The sequence below is a fragment of the Coptis chinensis genome, chromosome 1 (assembly GCF_015680905.1).
Source record: "Coptis chinensis isolate HL-2020 chromosome 1, ASM1568090v1, whole genome shotgun sequence".
Taxonomy (NCBI): Eukaryota; Viridiplantae; Streptophyta; class Magnoliopsida; order Ranunculales; family Ranunculaceae; genus Coptis; species Coptis chinensis.
Window position 1 is genome coordinate 7,999,660 of NC_141456.1, and position 16,956 is coordinate 8,016,615.

General features: G+C 39.1%; 1 protein-coding gene and 1 pseudogene across 1 annotated transcript in view; one reads left to right on the forward strand and one right to left on the reverse strand.

Moving 5' to 3' along the window:
- The first annotated feature begins 6,801 nt into the window (after positions 1-6,801).
- LOC147521842 (zinc finger A20 and AN1 domain-containing stress-associated protein 10-like) lies at positions 6,802-13,331 on the forward strand (annotated as a pseudogene).
- Positions 13,332-14,530: 1,199 nt separating this feature from the next.
- LOC147521843 (nucleolar-like protein) overlaps positions 14,531-16,956 on the reverse strand; it is a 35,759-nt gene continuing 33,333 nt past the window's right edge. Inside the window, exon 15 of the mRNA XM_086588879.1 lies at positions 14,531-14,600. The gene's annotated coding sequence lies outside the window, so the exon portion shown is untranslated. The remainder of the gene's footprint in view (positions 14,601-16,956) is intronic.

Here is a 16,956-nt window from a genome sequence, read left to right on the forward strand (position 1 = left end):
TTTTCTTTTTTTGAAGGCAACTTTGTTTTTGGCAAAATGAGTCAAAAGTGGTACGATAAACCAATAATCCTAGATTCCAGACTTTGATGTGCATTAATAATTCATCTGCTTTTGAAGACTTTCTGTAGAGAAAAAAGAGTTTTTTTTTTTTTCACGCTCGAGCGCTACCGTTGTTGAGTGGGTGACCCGCTCATGGTCCAGTGTTTTGGCAACCCCAACCCGGCCAGTCCTTTTTGTGGGCTTCGCTCAAGAATCGCGATTTTGGTTTTGTATAAAAACAAAATCGGTTTTTTTAAAACCTAACTTTTCCAAAACCAAGAAAGAGAGATTATAAAGAGAGAGCAATTCTTTGTGAGTTGAGTGTTCATTTTTGTGAGTGAATTGAGAGACTTGTAATGCTACTCGGGACATCCAAGAAAGCTTGGAACTCGCAGATGTGGAAGTAGGCAAATTCTTAGAACCACGATATATCTCGTCTTGTGGTTTCTTCTTCCTTTACATTAATTGTTTTACTTTATATATCTTTGTTATTTGATATTGAGAAGTGTTGGGATATATTGCTTGGAGGGTGTTGAAGTCTTGTATAGTGTGAAGGATCGATCTTTGTGTAGGATTGATCCGTTTGTTGTGGGTAACGTTGTTTCCGCACTTATATATTCACAACAATTGGTATCGAGGCGTAGGTATACGACCCAGGATTTTGAGTTTAGTGCTCAAAATTTGTGTAGAACAAGGTGTTCGATTAAATTCGAGGTGAAACTGTTTCTTTTGGGTTATTGTGTGTAACTTGAAAGATGGCTCCCAAGATGTCAAACGCAAGGTTTGAAGTAGAGAAGTTTAATGGGAAGAATAACTTTGGGATTTGGCAAGTCTAAGTGAAGGACATCCTCATCCAACAAGGTTTGCACAAGGCTTTAAATGGGATTAAATCTAAGGCGGCGAGTATGAGTAATGATGATTGGGAAGAGTTCGATCTTCAAGGTTGTTCATCAATCCGGTTATGTCTTGCTAATGAGGTTATGTATAGTGTGATGGGAGAAAATACCGCCAAAGATTTTGGCTCAAACTAGAGTCTATGTATATGACCAAGAGCATGACGAACAAGATGTACCTTAAGAAGCGTCTTTATCGGTACATGATGGTCGATGGTTCAACGATGCAAGAGCACATTAGTGAGTTCCGTCGGCGCCTAGCGGATTATTTGAATGTTGGTATGAAGATGGATGATGAGGATCAAGCGGCATATTTAATTCTTCTTTTGCGAGAAAGCTATGAGCATCTAATTACTACATTCATGAACGGAGAAGTCGCCGATCTTGACGAAGTTCAAAGTGCACTTCTTTCTTATGAGTTGATGAAGAAGACACGCGTAGAGAATAACATTGATGCAGTCGGGGGCTAGTGGCAAGAGGAAATTTGTACGAACGTAATTATTCAAGTAATGAGAATTCTAGGTCCAAGTCAAAGAAGCCTTTAAAATATGTACGCAAAGGCTACAATTGCAATGAAAAGGGACATTATGCAAGTAATTGTCCTCACCAAGAAAGAGAACAAGAGAGATGGGTCGGGAGAAAGGTAAGGCAAAAATTGAGGCATATTATGCTTCGAGGGTTCAAGAGGATGAGTTCACTCGTGTGTCCACACAAGACTATATGACCGAAAAGTGGATTCTTGATTCCGGATGTTCCTATCATATGTGCCCGAATAGAAAGTGGTTTACTTCTTATGAGAGCATTGATGGTGGTTCCGTTTTAATGGGTAATGACGTTGCTTGTAAGACGGTAGGAATTGGAACTATACGGGTCAAGATGTATGATGGTGTAGTGAGGACTTTAACCGATGTGTGACATATTCCTGAGCTAAAGAAAAGTCTTATTTCTCTTGGTACCTTGGATTCCAAAGGCCACAAGTTTGTGGGCGAAGGTGGAGTCCTAAATATTGTTAATGGCTCTTTAGTTGTTATAAAGGGTAAAAAATATGGAACCTTGTATACTCGATAGATAGTAATGCGGTGATAAAGCGATGTAGCGGTGGGTGCATGTAGTAATGATTCCGAAAGTGCACTAAGATATGGCATATCGCTTTAGGGTATATGAGTGAAAAGGGTTTGTCCGAGTTGTCTGGCGAGGGTTCTTGAAGAACTTGAAGAAGCCAAGTATGGGGTTCTGTGGAGCATTGCGTCTATGGGAAGCGATCTGAGTCAAGTTCAAGTCAAGCAAGCACACGACAACAGGCATCCTTGATTATGTGCATACGGATGTTTGGGGACCCTCCAGGGTGGCTTCCAAGGGAGGTAACCGCTATTATGTCTCATTCATTGATGAGCATACTCGCTATGTGTGCGTGTATATGATAAAATCGAAAGATGAAGTGTTTGAGACATTTAAGAAGTGGAAGGCAAGGGTTGAGAATCGCACAGATAGGAAGGTAAAGACATTACGGTCTGACAATGGTACTGAGTATACCTATGGACCTTTCCAAGAGTTAAGGCGCTAATGTGGAATTGCCGCATTAATCGGACTGAACCGGTCGGGGCACGCCACAATGAGAATGGAATGGCGAGAGATGAATAGAATAGAACTTTGCTTGAAAGAGCAAGATGTTTATTGTCTAATGCCGGTCCCCAGGCAAAGAGTATTGGGCGGATCGCAGTGTCCATGGCGTGTTACCCGTCTGATAGGTCACCAAGCCCGATTACCAGCTATAGATTGCGGGACACCTTATGAGGTGTGGTCGTAACCCACCGATTATAGTATTTTGCGAAAGTGTTTGGATCGACGACTTACTACCATGTGAGGACAACAAGCTAGATCCTAGAGCTAAGAAGGCCATATTCTTAGGCTTCGCAAATGGGGTAAAGGGATATAGATTGTGGTGTCTAGAAGACCACAAGTTCCCCGGTCGCCAGAGATGTTACCTTTGATGAGACTTCCGTTATTATCTTTGATGGCCGGAAGTAGGCGGGCGAATAATGGTGAGTCTATAGAAGTTCAAGCTAATGAGCTTGAGTTATGCGATCGCCAGATGACCGGTTAGATCATGATGAGGTACCAAATCATGGAACCACACAAAGAACGGGAAGAAGAGCAAGAGCATCCGCGAACTTGTAGTGGCTGACCCTAGGCCACAGACAAGTTAAAGAAGTGCACAAGTATGGGCACGGTAAGCCGGTGAAACACTATGGTCGTGGATTTAGTGGCATATGCGACCGAATATCGAAGATGATGAGCGGATAGCTTCAAGGAAGCCGTTAGAGATGCTCATTCTGTAGATTGGTTGGTAGCTATGCAAGCGAGATGAAATCTCTTGATAAAAATCACACATGGGACCTAGTTTTATTGCCAAAGGGCAAAAGGACTATCGGCGATAAATGGGTGTTCGTGAAGAAAGAAGAGGTCCTTCCCGAACCGATAGATCTTGGGTACAAGGCAAGAGTGGTAGCAAAAGGTTTTTCACGAAAGGAAGGAGTTGACTCTGAATGAGGTATTTTCCCCGGTGGTCAAACATACGTCCATTCGTGTTATTATTAAGTTTAGTTGCTCACTTCAACTTGGAGTTAGAGCAACTTGATGTGAAAACCGCTTTGCATGAGGACTTGGAAGAAGAGATCTATATGAGACAACTTTGAAGGGTTTGTCGTTCTTGAAAAGAAGATTATGTATGCAAATTGAATCGGTCCTTTGACGGGGTTAAAGCAATCGCCAAGCAATGGTACAAGCGCTTTGACACATTCATGATGCAACATGAGTACACCCTGTAAGTATGACCACCGTGTCTACTTTAGAAGGCTTCGTGGTAATGACTTCATCTATCTCCTACTTTATGTGGATGACATGCTTATTGCTTCCAAAAGCATGGTGGAGATAGACAAGTTGAAATCTCAACTTAGCTCGAAGTTTGAGATGAAAGACTTAGGTGGAGCCAAAGATCTTGGGCATGGAGATTGTGAGAGATAGGAAGAAGCGGCGGATAGTTGTATCTCGAAGAAATACATTCAAAAAGTAATTTCGATTTGGTATGGAGAATGCAAAGTCGGTTTCTACACCTTTAGTCAAGCATTTTAGGCTTTCGACTAAGTTCTCTCCTAGTTCGGTGGAGGGAACAAAAGCATATGGCGAATGTTCCTTATGCAAGTGCCGTGGGCGGTTTGATGTATGCTATGGTGTGCACTGCCCGGACATTTCCACGAGCGATTAGTGTTGTCGGCGGTATATGGCAAATCACGAAGGAAGCGGCATTGGGAGGCGATGAAATGGGTACTAAAGGTACTTGAAGGGTACCTTGGATGTGAATTAGCTTATGGTGGAGGCACTTGTTATGTCGGTGGGTTTGTGGATTCTCGATTATGCGGTGATCTAGATAGACGACGATCGACTCATCGGTTATGTGTTTATGATGCATGGTGCACGGTTAGTTGGAGGTCTATGCTACAGTCTGATTGCTCTATCTACTACCGAGGCGGTATATGGCGATGGCAAAGGCGAGGCGAAGAAAAGAGGCACTATGGCTTCGAGGTCTTCTAGATGATTTGGGTATTGAAGCGAGCGGTGTTGCTTTGTATTGTGATAGTCGAGTGCTATTCATTTGGCGAAGAACCAAGTTCATCATGGTCGGACCAAGCATATTGATGTCCGTTATCACTTTATACCTGATGTCGTTGAGGATGGTGATGTAGCACTTGAGAAAGTAGACACCCATGACAATCCCGCTTGATATCTTGTGACGAAAAGTTGTCACCGAAGTTAAGTTCCAACACCGTTTGGACTTGCTCCAAATCCTACATGTTTGAAAGAGCCCCGTGTATGGGGGCATAGCCCCTTCGGGCGGATTAATTCATGAAGTCTTCCTTCTTTGGAGGTGTTCCTCTTTTGGATGTGATCTTCTTTGGATGTGTTAAACTTGGTTTTATATGTTAAAATCTCACCGAGGTAGAGAATGTAGAGAAAAAAGAGTTTTTTTTTTTGTTTTTCACGTTCGAGGCGGCGCTGCTTTCGAGCCAGAGCGCGACCGCTCATGGTCCAAGATGTTTTGGTGCGACCAAGGCCGTCGGAAAGAAGCGCCCGTGCTCGAGTCCTTTTTTGTGGGCTTCGCTTTCTGAAAGAATCGCGATTTTGGTTTTGGTATAAAAACAAAATCAGTTTTTTGGAAAACCTAACTTTTTCCAAAACCAAGAAAGAGAGAGATTATAAGAGAGCAATTCTTTGTGAGTTGAGTGTTCATTCTTTGTGAGTGAATTGAGAGACTTGTAATCTGTTACTCAGGACATCCAGTAAAACTTGGAACTCGCAGTGTGGCAGTAGGCAAATTGCCGAACCACGATATATCTCGTCTTGTGGTTTCTTCTTCCTTTACATTAATTGTTTTACTTTATATGCTTGTTATTTGATATTAAGAAGTGTTGGGATATTGCTTGGAGGGTGTTGAAGTCTTGTCTAGTGTGAAGGATCGATCTTTGTGTAGGATTGATCCGTTTGTTGTAGATAACGTTGTTTCCGCACTTTATATATTCACAACACTTTCTTTCAAGTGTACTCGCTCCTTTTCTTTTCTTTTCCATTTTTTTTTAAAGGCAATTGATGAGTCAAAAGTAGTAAACAGTCACACTGTGACTTATGAGAAAAATGGCAATTGCTAATGTAAAACATCTCTCAAAAACATTCAAAGACTCTCTACCTCCTTTAGAGAGTGTATGGATGTTCATCTGTCAAAAAAAGCAAGTGATCTTGTGAGTTCTGCTATGGACAGGGTGAAGGAATCTCCTTTTGCAATGAAAATAGTAGGTTTTATGGAGGATGGTGTAAATGCAACTCTTCCCTATGTGAAAAAATATGGGGGTTACGCTGTTGATAAGATCAAACAACACCCTTACTTGTCTGGGTTGATTGTTGTTTTCATTTTGTGGAAGTATAGATGTAGGTCTCATCGCAACAAGATAATGAAGGCCCCTGGAAGAGATTATAAGATGCAGAGAGGTGATTTTGAGAAGGATCCCAGGTCTTACTTTCGGGGTTTGAGAGGAAAGAGTGGTAAACTGGGTTAGATGATGAGTGCTAGTCGATACAGTCTCTCCTATCTTTGTTAAAGTGTGGTGATGGTTAAAAATAAATTTGAAACAAAATGGTTTGGGAGTCTTGTATATCAATATGTATATTATATTTTCGGTAATAAAGTCAATGTATTGTTGTTCTTGATCTTTTGTCTATTTTCTGCAATTAAGCATGGTGCAGGACTAATGAGGGGATGGATGAAGCAACAAAGCATCATAAAAAACCCGTTACATAATTGTTAGATCGAATTATTGTTATTTTTCAATTTCCATTAATATTGAATATTGAAATAATCCCTATAACATGTAGATTACCACTCCTAAAGAATTCAGTTGCCTAGTCATGTTGCTACTTGCTACGCACATGATGTGCTATGTTTGCAGTGAATGGGTCCTTCTTTTTCCCCTTCTTCTAATACTTGTTGTAATGTTCTTCGGGTAAAGACGTGCATAAACCATGAAGCATAGGAAAATAGTTCTGAGCATACAAAAGCATTTGCCAAGGAGGCGGACGCCCATTGTTTCGCCCTTTCTAATCCGTGAAAGTTGTGGTTTTTCAAACGAGAGCAATATGCAGATACGGTGGCCCAAGTCGAAGAACTTCTGTTTCGGAATTGGCAATCTGAGTTCATTTAGGATTTTAGGAAACTAAATATACGGGTCCAGGGTCCTTATAAATATATTCAAAGAAGTTATTAAGCAAACCAGTTCATTGATTAACAAAAAAAACAGAGTGAAAACAACAAGAGAAGAAGATGAATTATCAAGAGCAACAGGCGCACATGCTATGCAAAAGTGGTTGTGGTTTGTTTGGCACGGAAGCAAATATGAATATGTGTTCGAAGTGTTATAGAGAGCATGTATTAAAAGAAGCGCGGTCTTTAAGCATTTGCTCGTATGCTGGATCGACGAAACAAGAGACATTGGTTTCAACTGTTGGAATCTTCATGTGTATTTCAAATACTTGTGTGTTGTTTAGTCCCACATTGATGAACCACCACTAGCAAGTGAGGTATTTGAGGTGAACCTCTAGCATAAGGGCGTGCCCTTAGGGTACAAAGGCTTTTGTGTTAGGAGGGAGGACTCACCCAAAACCACACGCGCGCCCGCCCGCCCCGCACCGAGCCGCGTCGTGGGCTTGGGCTGTTAGACTAGTGGGTAGTGGATCATCAATAGACTAGTTCCACTAACAGTTGGATTCTGTATCGATCATACTTTCTTTATTCTCTTCTTCCCCAATCGGCCGCCCGAGAGAGAGTTATATTCTTTTTGTTAGAGGGGTAGTCTATTCTAGTGCAAAGTTAGGCTATTAACCATTGAATCCTGCAAAGTTAGCCTTTTCGCACCATTGGAAGGGCGAAATCTTTCCTTAGAATCCTAATCCGCGCCTTTGGTTATTACCTGTTATTCTGTCCTTGTCTTCTATAAGTTTCTTTTATCTGCATACAACAATCTTAAGGAAAGATTTAGATGTCTACACCGGTTGACACCACGCCGGTCAAAGAAACTAATTCTGGAGTCATGGAAGTAACTTCGTCTATGAGAGATCTTTGCCCTCTACCAATGCTCGCGAATTTACCTAATGTGTCTAAGATTGAATCCTTCAACGGTTCACACTTCAAGAGATAGAGAGAAAGGGTGTTCACAGCCCTCTAGATGTACTCAACTATGCAAAGTATCTCATCGATCACAAAGACACCCATGGAGGGTTCTAATGATTTCGAAAAGAAATCAAGGCGCTTAGCTCAATGGGAATAAGGTATGTCGTCATGCTATTTTGAAAGTACCTTGTCCAATGAGATATTTGATATTTATTGTTCAAATAAGAATGCACATGATATATGGGAAAGTTTGAACAAAAAATACATAATAGAGGATCTTTGGTACTTTCGAAATATGCTATTGGGAATTTTCTAAAGTTCCATATGAGAGAGGATAGAGATGTAACGCCTCAAATCCATGATTTTCATGTCTGTTGATTAATGATTTGAAAACCGAGGGTATTAATTTACACGAATCCTTTGTTCTTTGGATGTTTGATTGAGAAACTCCCCGAAGTCTTGGAAACACTATAAAAATAGTATGAAGCATAAGCGTAGCGGTGACTCTCTTGAGGATGTGATCATTCACATTCACATAGAGGAAAAGAACAAGACTTCGGGATGAGGTGTTGTCTAAGGAATTTCATTCTAAAGCCAATATCGTTGAAGGTAATCCCAAAGAAATCTAACAAAACCTCTAAGAAGCGAAGTCCAACAAAAATAAAATTTCAAGGTCAAAGGCACTTCTTTTAAACGGAGTGGTACTTGGCAATGGAAATTGTTATGTTTGTGGTAAACCCGACATAGGGCTTTTCGGTCTGGATACAAGAAAGACACCGATGATCCTCCCAATGCTAATCTAGTTGAGGGAGATGATATTGTTGTTTCTTTGTCGTGTCACAAGTGTTCATAGCCACCGGGAAGAGGAACCGGGTACTAGATTCGGTGCCACCCGCGTCGCCCTGGTGATGTTGAAACCTTCTCGATTACATACTAGTGAAAGATGAAAAGGTCTATATGGGTGACTCTAGGTCCGTTCTGTTGAGGGAACAGGCAAGGTTCTTCTGAAGTTAACTTCGGGGAAAACCCTTTCACTTAGTAATGTTCTTCATGTTCACGAGATTCGGCCGAAATCTGATTTCTGTCCCCTACTTGGGAAAAGTCAAGGCCAAGGTGACTTTTGAGAGTGACAAGTTTGTTCGACAAAGAATGAGGGTTTTGTTGGTAAAGGTTATTGTAATAACATGGTCTTTTCATGTTGAATGTACTTGACAACATTATTATTAATAAGAATGAATCGCATACGCTTATTTGCTTGACTCTTTTAATATATGGCATGGTAGACTAGGACATGTGAATGTTCAAGATATATGAAAAGGATGAAAGCATGTGGTTTATTGTCTAATATTTCTGATTTTTCTAATGATAAATGTGAAATATGTCTTTGAGACTAAAAAGCGAAGAAAAACCACAGAGAAGCTGTGTCTAGAGATAAAACCGAATTACTAACTCTTATTCATAATGGTTTGGGTGAATTCGTAAGTACCATGTCTAGAGGGGGAAGTTTTATTATATTACATTCATAGATGACTTCTCTAGGTACACCATGGTATATTTACTTAGACCTGAAGCATGAGGCGGTGAGATGTTTCTCAAGTACAAAGTGAAGTTGAAAACCAAATTAACAGTAAGATTAAGAGACTTGGTCCGATAGGGGTGGAGAATATGAGTCTAACCCCTTCCAGGACTTTTGTGACAAGAGTGGCATTATTCATGAGACTACTCCACCATACTCTCCTGAGTCTAATGGAGTAGCCGAAAGGAAAAACAGAACACTTAAAGAGATGATGAATGCTATGCTTGTAAGTTCTGGAGCTTCCCTGAACTTGTGGGGGGAAGCAATCCTATCTGCTTGCCATATACAGAATAGGATACCCAACAAGAAAACAGGGAATAAGACACCATATGAGTTATGGAAAGGTCATGTACCTAACCTGACATATTTAAAAATGTGGGGGTGTCTTGCTAAGGTTCTTGTGAACGAACCTAAAAAGAGAAAATTGGGACCTAGAACTGTTGATTGTATGTTCATTGGTTATGCTCATAATAGTGCTTTGCATATAGATTTTTAGTAGTAAAATCTGATAATAACCTTGTCGATGCTAACACTATTATAGAGAGTAAAAATGCTGATTTTTTTTGAGAATTTGTTTCCTTTGAAAATTGGCATTGAGAGGTTGGTAGATCCTAGTGAACAACAATCAACAGATCCTGAATTTTCTGAACAAGAAATTCGGAAGAGTAAAAGAGACAGAAATCCACCAATTTTGGTGATGACTTTTACACATTTCTTCTTGATGATGATCCCGGACGATAATGAGGCAATCGGTTCTCGAGATGCACCTTTCGGAAGGATGCTATACACTCGAGCTAGATTCGATTATAGCTAATCACACATGGGAGATAGTTGATCTACCTCACGGGCTAAACCTATAATGTTACAAGTGGATCTTCAAAAAAGAAATTGAAACTAGATGGTTCCATTGAGAAATACAAGGCTAGACTTGTAGTCAAGGGATTCTCCCAAAAAGGCATTGACTATTTTGATACTTATGCTCCTGTAACTAGGGATTTCTTCTATAAGAGTTCTAATGGCTCTAGTCGCTATTCATAATTTATTTATTCATCAAATAGATGTAAAACTGCATTTTTGAATGGTGATCTTGATGAAGAAATATATATGATGCGACTGAGAGGGCAATCTGATAGTACGGGGGAATGATGAGCATAAGGTATGCAAGTTAGTTAAGTCTTTATATGGGTTGAAACAAAGCCAAAACAATGGCATGAAAAGTTTGACATGTGTCATGATGTCTAATGGATATCACATAAATGATCTTTGATAAATGTATTTACTTTAAATCTTTTGATGTGAATACATATGTGATTATCTGTCTATATGTGGATGACATGTTAATCATGAGTCCTAGCCTTGATGTTGTGAGAAACACCAAGATGTTTTATCCTCCCAATTTGAAATGAAGGATTTGGGAGAAGGCGATGTGATTCTTGGAATCAAAATCATCGAAAAATGATGATGGCTATACTGCTTTAACAAGAGCATTATGTTGAGAAGTTTTTGAAGAAGTTTAACTTTTATGATAGTAAGCTGTGGTAATGCGACACCTTATGAGGCAAATAGTGAACTTCAGAAAAATGCTCAACATGGTGTACTTCGATCTAGATATGCCCAAATTATTGGTAGTCTCATGTACTTGATGAATTGCACTAGACGACATTGCTTATGCGGTTAGCGAAGCTAGCGGATACACTCATTGTCCTAGTCAGGAACATTGGAGTGCGTTAGAGAGATTAGCCAAGTACTTGAGAGGAACAATGAATTACGGCATAAGGTTTAGACAAACTCCACCTGTGATAGAGGGTTATTGTGATGCAAACTGGATATCTGATTCTCATGATATCAAGTCCACTAGTGGTTATATTTTCACCCTAGGTGGAGGTGCAGTCGCTTGGAAATCTTCTAAGCAGACCTTGATAGCTCGTTCAACCATGGAGTCCGAGCTTATTGCTTTAGATAAAGCAAAGTCTTGGTTTGAGTGGCTTAGAAACCTCTTGGCAGATCTTCCTATTGGTACAAAACCGCCTCCAGCTGTACCTATGCATTGTGACTGTCAGGCCGCAATAGCAAAGGCAAAGAGCAAATTGTATAATGGGAAAAGCAGGCATATTCGTCTGAGACTACAGTCTATAAAGCAGCTGCTGGAATCTGGAGTTGTGGCTCTAGATTATGTGAGGTCAGAGTTAAATTTGGCCGATCCTCTGACAAAGCCACTTAACAGGAGACAAGTGGTTGATACGTCGAGGGGGATGGGACTTTTGCCTTAGATAGAGGGCGACACTGACGGCAACCCCACCTATGTGATTGGAGATCCCATGAAGTAGGTTCAAAGGGAAAAACAAGTCACCTCGTCGCTCTGGTATGCTATTGTCTTTATTTGAGACGTCCCACCCTATGACTAGATAGCATTTTTGTATACTTTGTATAACTTGAATAGCAATGAGAAAAAGGATGAGTTATTTTACTCTTAATGGAATCCATAGTCCATTATTTTTATGAGATAGTGTATTTTAACTGCTATGTACACTTGATGGATATCCACCTACGTGAATGTAGAACTGGTCGGTTCTTATGGGTATTCGTGCAAATACTGGAGCATTCACTTAACACAAAAAGCCAAAGGGCAAAAAAGTGCAACACCGCGAAACGGCATATAATGAAGGAGCAATGTGGGTGCATGTCCTCTATTTTACTACAAGGGAATGTTGGTTCAAAGATTTTTAATCCACCACTTTCCGCGTGCATTATAAGACATGTTACCCCTATGACCGGTTCAAGCCCTAAAAAGCACCAAGATCTTATGCATTGTTTTTTCGATTCTCTCGGCATTTCGTTAACCCATTTCTTTTGTAATATCCTATTCCAAAATAGTGGGGGACTATAAGTATTTTGAAATAGTGGGGGATTGTTGGAATCTTCATGTGTATTTCAAATACTTGTGTGTTGTTTAGTCCCACATTGATGAACCACCACTAGCAAGTGAGGTATTTGAGGTGAACCTCTAGCATAAGGGCGTGCCCTTAGGGTACAAAGGCTTTTGTGTTAGGAGGGAGGACTCACCCAAAACCACACCCGCCCGCCCTCGTGGCGTGTCGTGGGCTTGGGCTGTTAGACTAGTGGGTAGTGGATCATCAATAGCCTAAACTGGCTGGAGTTCCACTAACAGTTGGATTCTGTATCAGCTTGAGAGACCGAATTAGAGAGGTGTCCTTCTCCATCTATGATTCGATCATACCTCTATATAAACACAGCTGTGTTCATTAGAGGATTAATCACGAAACGAAAAAGAGAGAGGGCAGAGAGATATAGAACTTGTCTTTAACCGCTACTACGAACCAAATAAAACGAAACGTAACTTGTGCATACTATCCCTTCATCTCACCATACACCTAATCGAGAAACGGATAAGTCTTTCATTGCTTTCTTTATTCTCTTCTTCCTGTCAGCCGCCAGAGAGAGTTATATTGCTGTTCTAGAGGGTAGTCTATTCTAGTGCAAAGTTAGACTGCTGTTAACCATTGAATCCTGTGAGGAAGACGCCCACTTGTTGCCTTTACGCACCATTGGAAGGGAAATCTTTCCTTAGAACGACCTAATCCGCGCCTTGGTTATTACCTGTTATTCTGTCCTTGTCTTCTATAAGTTTCTTTTATCTGCATACAACATCAACTACTTCTGAAGCATTGGTTAGTTTGTATTGGAATATATTATGCAATATGTGCATAATATCTATTGGATTGGAATAGTCTAGTTTTAGATTAGTATGGGGATTTTGTATGCATATCATTCTTGGTTACTTGAGAAAAGATTCAACTATCAATGAATAATTTCTCTTTATTTAAATTTCTACAGTTTGGAAGCGACGAGTTTGGGTGTGAAGAAGAAAAGGTGCATGAGTTGTAATAAGACAGTTGGATTAACAGGTTTCAACTGCAAGTGTGGATCAATGTTTTGCGCAAGTCATTAGTATCCTGAAAAACATAGTTGTTGCTTCGATTACAAGACAGTGGGACGTGAGGCAATTGCAAAGCAAGAAATGAGGCTCAGCCCCTTGTTTATAACTCGGTTGAGTATAAACTCCTTCCCATCGACCCATATCACATAACCTCCCTATTATTTAGGTTTTGTTAAATAACCTCTCTGTTTTCTAAAAAAAGAGATAAAATCTGGTCTGTTTTTATTTCCTATTTTATTTTATTTCTTTTTTTACCCTTTTGGGATTGAAAATTTCCCGACTATATGTAAATGTATTTTTACATAGTCATATATATATATATATAACTATATTTGCATAGTCATTGGAGCGATAAAAACTTAAATTTACATAGTAACTTTTGGGATTAAAAATTTCTCCTGACACCTGATATAATATATGTAAATATATTTTTACATAATCATATATATGTAAAACTATATTTATATAGTCATTGGAGCTATGAAAATTTAAATTTACATAGTAACTTTTGGAATTGAAATTTTTTCGACACCTGACAAAATATATGTAAATATATTTTTACATAGTCATATATATGTAAAACTATATTTACATAGTCACTGGAGCTATGAAAACTAATATTTACATAGTAACTTGATCTATGTAAATTTAAATTTACACAGTAACTTGACCTATGAAAAATTAAATTTTCATAGAGAAAACAGGTCGATCATAACTTATGCAAAATTATTTGAAATGAACAACAACCCAAAAAAATTTCATTTTTGAATTGAAAAAAACTTGACTTTCATATTCAAAATATTCAAAGAGATTTCATCTTTGAATTGAAAAAGTAGACAATTCTCAGATCCGATTTTGAGTGGAAGAAACAAAATTTCCAAATCTTAATATTGTTTCTCAAATCTAATTTGTTTGGTTGGAGAACAACAAATTTCAAGAGAAATTGATTGAGAGAAAGAAAAGAAGAGTTTCGTATTTGAGAAAAATGAAAGAATGAGAGAAAGTCAGAAAGGAAGAATTTTGGTTGTTTTGTCATCTTATCTTCTATGTTAATTTGGTTTTGCAGAATATCTAGGGTTTACAAGAAAAGAGGATGCGGCGAGAAGAAAGAGAGAAGATAAATTTGAGATCTAGGGTTTTATGTGTGGGGGATATTTTAGTCAGTTTGAGTATTTTAGAAAAATAGCGGGTTTTTATGGGTTAGTACGTAATGAGGGGGTTTTTATACCGGGTATGTATCAACCAAAGAGATTAAACCCAAAATCTGATTGCAAAGGCCAATCCACTCATCGAGGGCAAACAATTGGTGAAATTTTGATGTTCTTCAGTCCTTGTAGGGGGGGTATTGATAGCTGGACTTTAACAAAAAATTTGGTCTCACTCCAAAGTCCAAACAGGGAGGATGATGACACACTGTATCTGATAACAGTGAAAACCATATTAGAGAAAAATGGATGAAAAAATTAAATACCTAAATAAGTTGAGCTATTTCCCGGTCATATACTTGGAGTGTAGTAGCGCACCGTACTAAGCCAAAGTATTCAATCTGTTAAATTCTACAAATTACATATATTCCATTGCTATGTATGTTTGTGAATATTGATATTCAATTACAGCATTCTCCAGGAAAAGGAAATATACCCAAACCAAGCCAGGCAGATCATAAAACCACAAAGGCAGAAAATTAAAAATTAGATGATGCAATGGAAAAATATGAAGTCCAAACTACGATTACTGAGCTTTGCAAGAAAGGAAGAAAAAAAACCAAAGAAAGCAGGAGAAGTAACACTATCACATCTCCTTTGCATCTTCATATGACATAATAATTTCCTTTTTAATTAAAAGGGGTAGGGGACCTCTCTAAAAACTTCGCTTACTGACAAAAAAAAAAAAAAAAAAAAAAAAAAAAAAGTAACACTATCTCCTTCTCTTTTTCCCTTTTCCCAACTGCCCAGACTTAAATGCATGCTCTTGTTCTTGGAGGAAAGCCCTTGCCTTCCCATATTTTTCAGTTCTTTCCTCTTCAATTAATCGCCTAACCCTTTCTTTAACCTCAAATAAGAACTGATTATCTTTCCGAAGTTCATGAGCTGCCCCTTTAGCTTCACTTTTAATTTGTTTATGCAACTTCTTCTTCTCGGACCGCTCACGGTCTGGATCATAATCTCTACCCTTTACAAAGCTGCAGAATAGGGTATAGTATGAAATATCTGATTATAAAACATCATTTCAAGATGCATATAAGCCTGTATCAGAAAAAGGAAAAGGATTTTAAGAAAACAGTAAAATTACTTCTCCTCGAATTTTGGATTTAGTAATTTGATTGGCACTGGCTTCTACTTCCGCATTTGAAGTGGCCGTCGCAACATGTGGTGCTCCCTAGGTTTTTTTTACTATTTTTCTTTTTTTGGAATGATGCTAGAGTTGGGCAGACTCCCACCTGTATTAAAGCCTCAAATAAATTGAAGTTACATCTTCCTTTACAACAGTACTTAGAGCATTACAAAGGGAGGAATGAAACAAATGTAATCTTGAGACAAGAGGAAGAGCTTAGCTAAAAGACAGCAGCTCTGTAAACCTCTTTGTACACATGGGTGAATGAAATGTCAGAAAGACTTGTAGAATATCTCCTGATGGCATCAACCACATTTAAGCAATACCATGGTGCAGTCTCCACACTTTTCAAAATTTGAATAGCTCTCATAGAGTCAGATGACACCATAACTTTGCTAAAGCTCTTGCTAACACACTCACTCAATCCCACCTCAATCGCTTTCAGCTCTTGAAATAAGACTGACTTGGTATAACCACCACCTGAGTAGGCAAAAGCAACCTCTCCATTTTCATCTCTGGCTATACCTCCATAGCTTGCTCCATGAGAATTCAAGAAACCATCTCCATTCAATTTTATATACCCTGGTGGAGGTTTGAGCTATCTACACTGTTGAATCTGCCTTTGCTTGTACTTGAAAGTTAATCCAAGTCTCTCTGCAACCACTCGAAGCTTGATAGAATCAGTTATTTCATCGACCTTTACTTCCAAATAGTACTTCATATTAGTCATTATCATCCTGCTGACATCCCTAGCATCCATAGAAGCCCCTTCAAACCTTTTGTTGTTGCGCTCCTTCCATATATATCCAATCACGACACAGACAAACACTTTATAGAGCTCTACAGTTGTAGACTTACCTCGCACAAGATTGAGAATATAACACCATTCCTTGTTTGAATGATGCACCCGATTGCCTAATTCTAGTTCCTGTTTAACTGCAGCCTAAACTGTTTTAGAATAGGGATAATCAAAGAACATGTGCTTGGTATTTTCCTTACTATTGTTACATAAGCAGCAAGAGGAAGAGTTTAGGACTTTCTTATGGATAAGTCTATCTTGAGTAGGTAAACTACCAGAGAAGAGTTGCCAAACATTAAAAGAATATTTGGGAATCACCAATTTTCCCTAGACCAATCCAAACCACTTCACTTTTTGTCTAGTCCTTCTTAAGCTCTGGTATGCAAATTTAACTGTGAAGTCACCTGTTGCAGACTCAGTCCAAACTATCTGGTTCTTGTGAAGCTCATGAAAGATGTCAGTGCTCAAGATATTGGATTTGAGTGTACCATCTGGAAGATTAAGGACTATAGAATTCCATTGGCCTTGTTCCATCAATTCACTAGCTTTTGCACCTTCTGGTAAGGAGATAAGAGCTCTAGCTTCAATATTAGAGGCGACCCCATACACCATATGTCATGCCATAGGAATGTCTGAGAACCT